The sequence below is a fragment of the Crocuta crocuta genome, unplaced genomic scaffold (genome assembly GCF_008692635.1).
Source record: "Crocuta crocuta isolate KB4526 unplaced genomic scaffold, BGI_CrCroc_1.0 scaffold118, whole genome shotgun sequence".
Classification (NCBI taxonomy): Eukaryota; Metazoa; Chordata; class Mammalia; order Carnivora; family Hyaenidae; genus Crocuta; species Crocuta crocuta.
Genome location: NW_027551558.1, coordinates 10,571,868 through 10,577,197, shown reverse-complemented (window position 1 = coordinate 10,577,197; position 5,330 = coordinate 10,571,868). Strand labels below are relative to the sequence as shown.

The 5,330-nt window shown below is 48.5% G+C and overlaps 1 long non-coding RNA gene across 1 annotated transcript; it reads left to right on the top strand.

The window, feature by feature from the left end:
* Positions 1-1,298: 1,298 nt before the first annotated feature.
* Positions 1,299-4,666, top strand: LOC144219361 (uncharacterized). The gene is made up of 3 exons (XR_013331383.1): positions 1,299-1,460; positions 4,053-4,232; positions 4,334-4,666. It is a non-coding gene; the product is annotated as an uncharacterized LOC144219361 (long non-coding RNA).
* The last annotated feature ends 664 nt before the right edge of the window (positions 4,667-5,330 follow it).

Here is a 5,330-nt window from a genome sequence, read left to right as displayed (position 1 = left end):
AAGAAAATTAAGGAGCTTATTCATTTCCCCCCTCCCCCGCCCTGTCCTCTCGCTTACTGAATGTCCTACTGCATTACGGAGCCTGCTCCCTAACAAGAATATCCGTGGTTCAGAGTACATTGTAGAGACACCGACTGAAATCCCCTTATTGCTATGGTATATTTCAGTACATATATTTAAAGCACAAGAGGAAATGCAGGAGTTGGTTTTCTTCCCTCTCATAGATTCATGTATTTGAGTTGCTTTCACTTTAGAGAAAACTACAAACATAAAGGACCAGAAGGGTTAAATAATCACAGAACAGCCTGTCCTCATTACTTGTGTGAAATCCCCACTGCATCACAGGGACAGCATGTGAAATCAATAGAGACTTGAGCTGTTAATTTCCAAGAAGGAAGAGACGATTGAACGAAAAGGGTCTACGTTGAGTCTCTGCCCACAGGGAACGGGAGACCCTTTATTTCCAGGTCTTTCTACCATTAGGTACCTTTCGGGATCACGAACCTCTTTACAAAATTTCCTGCTTTGGGTGGGGAGGGACTACTCTGTGGACACAAACGGTTTAGTTTTGCACAGCACTGAGTTCACAGCAAGGTGGGAGGAGGTGTGGGTTTGTAAATAGGTGTATGAAGGTGATGAAGGTGGGGTGAGGCTGGAGAGGTGGGGACACATCAAGATCGGTAACAGGTTAATCTTTGTTACTCTTTTATCTCAACTGCTCTCCCCGCCGCCCCCGCTGGGCTATGCCTCTGCCGTTAAAACCCAGCGGAGGAGATTTTGCTTTGACTTCTGACTGGTCCATGGCCCTCTCTTTTTATTTTATTTTATTTTTTACCATGCAGAGGCTGAGAAAGAGGCTGTTTGCATTGCATGTAGCCCTTGATCAATGATTTTCTATCAGGTTGACATGATCAAATACTTGTCGCATCTAGGGAGGACCGGCGTGGTAAAATAAAGGACAGCTTTTACTAGAAGTCATTCTGTGATGCCACTTCTAGGTGCGGCCATTTCTTGTGAACTGTAATAGTCATCATCATCCTGGTGACCTTTTACATATACAGATTGTGGAAATCCACAGAGAACTAGGCATGTTTCAAATAAATGTCAGCTGATTGTAGTTTCTTAATGAGTTTCTCCCTTACTTTTTTTCTCATTCTTGGCCATGACCTCTTCAAACTAAGAGTCTGCTGCAGCTGGCTGGGGCTTCGTTTCTTATCCAAAACAATTCCTTACATTCTTAGAATGGCCATGAGCTCTAAACTGCCATCTCTGAGCTGCTCCCCAGGAGAAGTGAAAGGCAGCTCCCCAGTGGCTTCCTCCTCTGCTGTTGGAGGGGATATGAAGGAAAAGAAGGTGTGCCAGCCTGTCACCTCCCAAAGGACCTCCTTTCTCCCGAAGAGCAGCTGGTTTCTTTAGGGGAGGAGCTGGAGAGGCAGGATGGGGTTTTGAGACCAGGAGAGGTGTGTCCATTAGCCTCATTTCTGCTGCCCTTGTCTTTCCCTGTCCCCTGCCACTTGATCTGTGAATGGGCCAGCTCTAGTGCTCAGCTATTCCCAACCAGGGCAGGTAAGACAGTAGCAGTCCGTCCTCACCATGCATTCCTTCATTTACACCCAGGGGACACTCTGGGGGCTTAGGGGCAAACTCAGTCCCTGCTGGTCTCGGAAGTATGGCACTTCTTCCCCTCTCTGCACTGGGCTGTCTTTGTTTTATTTTCCTAAGGTGTGTGTGTGTGTGAGAGAGAGAGAGAGAGAGAGAGTCTTAAGCAGGCTTCACATGGAGCCTGATGTGGGATTTGATCCTACGACCCTGGGATCATGACCTGAGCCAAAATCAAGTGTTGGATGCTCAACCGACTGAGCCACCCAGGCGCCCCTGGGCGGTCTTCAGTTTAGAGTAGTGATTCTCAGCCCTGCCAACACCTGAATTTCCTGAAGAGCTTTTGAGGATTCCCGGTCCTGGGTCTACTTGAAGCCACACCTCTGGAAGTGGGGACCAGTGTGTTTTCGAAGCCCCAGAGTGAGGGTGAGAATGTGCTTCCCACTGTCTCGTGTCAGCTTATGGTACTTGGTAAGACGTGGCAAGGCCCTTTGAGCCAGGCCTTCAGCAATGGCCCTGTCATAGTCAAATGCTGCACGCAATCTCACGGGGACCTTCTGCGTTCACTGTTGGTCTTCCCCGTCTTGCTCTCCATCGGCCTGCATGTCGCCTCACTCCTGCTCACTTAGCTTTTCCTCTCAAGATGGCATCTGGCCTTAATTCTACTCAGCCAGCCATCTCTCTGCATAGACGGCAAAGGCCACGGGGACCCACATAGGTCACCCTCGCAATGTCACAACTGATGATGAGCCTATGAGTGTATTTAGAGCTTCTCTTCCTACCCTCCCTTCACCCGAAATTTATTGAGCATCTATGATGTGTCAGGCTCAATGCCAAATACTTTGTAAGTTTAATCCTCACAACAGCTTAGAAAGAAGTGCTCTCACTGTACGGCGAATGACACAGACATTCTGAGATGATACATATCTAGGCCGGGGGGTCTTACTCCAGGTTTGGTGTTCAAACACAGGTCTGGCTGACTCCAAAGCCAGAGTCTTCCCATGCTGTGTTGCTCCTCAGTGAAAAACACCAGATTTCTGCCTGAAAGTGCTCACAGTGTGGTTAGGAAGATACACACAGGAGACAAGCAGAAGTTAAGAGGGAGACTGGGCTGTGGGAGCAAGTGGAGAAGCACTTAGCCAGAGAAGGAGTCCTTGAGAAGATGATACCTTTTTAGGTGTTAAGCGTTATTTATTTTTCAGAGAGAGATGGAGTGTGATGGGGGAGGGGCAGAGAGAGAGGGAGACACAGATCCCGAAGCAGGCTCCAGGCTCCGAGCGGTCAGCCCAGAGCCCGACACGGGGCTCAAACTTGTGAACTATGAAATCATGACCTGAGCCGAAGTCGGGTGTTTAACCATCTGAGCCACCCAGGCGCCCCTGAGGAGATGCTAGCTTGAACTGAATCCCAAGAGATGAGCAAAAGTTTCTTGGGTGAAGAAAGTGAGAACCTCATGTACACAGCTGTGGAGTGCAGAGAAATCAGAGCTTCCTCACGGAGCTGCAAGAAGTTCAGTACGGCTGAGTGATGACATGGAGGAGGGGGCAGGAGGTGATGATGGGCAGCAAGTGGGGCAGGTCATGAGCCTTTAGGTCACTCTAATAGGTCTTGTACTTTATCCTGGGGACAGTGGGCACCAGGTGAAGGATTTTAAGCAAAAGAGAGATAAAATGAAAGTTGTATTTAGGGGGAAGGGTTGGCAAAGAAGGTTCTTGCCTAGAGATAGGCAGAACAGGTAGGAGGCTGCAGTGCAAATTCTACTGAGAGGTGATGGTGACTAGAACTAAGCGAGAAGGGGAGAAAATGAGGAGCTATTCAGAAGGCAGATGCAACTGAATTTGACAAAAAACTAAATATGGTGGGTGAGGAGGAGTCGAGTGTAAGTGCAGCTTACACTGGGCAGCTGGATATAAAGGTCTGAAGTCCAGGAAAGGGAGATGGACTGGAGATCCAACACAGGAAGTAATTGGGGCACCTGAGTGGCTCAGTCAATTAAGCATTGACTCGGTTTTGGCCCAGGTCACGATCTCACGGTTCATGAGTTCCAACTCCGTGTCAAGCTCCCGTGAAGATTGTGCAGAGCCTGCTTCGAATTCTCTCTCTCTCTCTCTCTCTGCCCCTCCCTGAGATGCTTGCATGCTCTCTCTCAAACTAAATAAACTTAAAAAAATAAAATAAAATAGGAAGTCATCAAAACCGTCCCTGACTCCAAAGATGTAATAAGGGGTCCAGAGAAAGTGGGCATGATGAGAAGAGCTGTGTCAGCAATGGCCCCTAGAAGGGATCCCACCTTCCCTCTAGAACTTGAGAATTATTCTGACCTCCAGCCTACTCATACTGGGTCCTGATGCCTGCCCTGCTTCTCGCCAATTTCTTTCCTCAAAAGAAAACATACTCTTCTCTGTGCCCTCATCCATTTGCTGGTAGCCTTCATGAATGTTCACCTCTTCCAGGACCACAACCCTACTGGATCCAAACCCTGCAGTATAGCTGCTGCCTGGACTCTCCCCCGTCATCCAGCAGATGACAAAGAGGACCCTGTAGGACCATTCCATTCCCAGCCTTTCTTTTCTCCTTGGGCCCTGTGTCTGAAAGAGACCAGACACCGCTGTAGGACCAGCCTCTGAAATCAGGTCAGTTCCTAGGCTCTGAGTTGGGACGGGCCTTCCCTCGTTTCCTCTTCCTTCCCGTTGGCCCAGGGCTGTGGCCTGATCCAGCACGCCTCACTTCACAGCCCACGGAACAGGCATGCGGGTCCCTGAAGGTGCTGAGACTGAGGCCGATGAAGAAGCCTGGGACGGGGTGACGCTTCCCCTGTCCATCCAGCCCCACGGAGGAGCGAGAGGAAACACAGCAGAGGCTGACAGCACGGCAAAGTGGAACACCAGAACTTGCTCCCCAGGGAGACTGGCTGTGGAATACCTTAAATTAGAAGTCTGAAAAAATGTGTTAGGGATCCCTGTTGCCCTGGTTGGCTTTGGGTGTGGTTCTTTCCAAAGGAGAACGATTGGTGGAGGTTTTCCAGCCCTGTAATTCTACTTGTGATGAGGTGGAATTAAAGCTGAAATGTGAGTTCATAAATTGCCTAGTTGGTGAATAATAGAGTTTAAATCTCCTCCTCCAAAAAAAAGCTAAATACGAAATCATATTAAAATTCATAGCCATCTGCCTACAACGATCTGATTTAAAAATTGAGCACAATTAATTTTTAATCCGAGGTCAGTTTCCCACCCCCACCTGTCTCTCTCCTCACCACCTCCCCCATAAGACAGTCTGTGTGTGCTCCGAGAACTCGAAACCATTTTAAATATTAACTGGAGCCACACATACCTAGGAAGATGAATCCACACACACACATCTTCCCCTTTTCCGTCTATTATTACTAGCATAGCTGCTCACATAGTTCTAAATGCAGTTCTAGTTAAAAATAAATTCTGTAAACTGGGAATGTGGGGTGTGTCTGCCTCCATAAAAATCCCTTTGTTCTCTGTTGAGAAGTGAGCAGAGATGCAGACGTAAAAAGCAGGGCTGTATTTCAGGAAAGATCCTGGGCCAGGGTTTCGGTGTCCATCTTTCTGGTAGCAATAGGGGTCACCGAGTCTGGGGAGAGATCTGGATACTTCCAGACTTTACAGCATAGACCGTTTGACTTCCTTACCCGGCTGCTCCGTTTGGATGGGAAGAGATTCCATAAGAGAGGGTACAGGAATAGGCAGAAGCAGGCCAGGCTA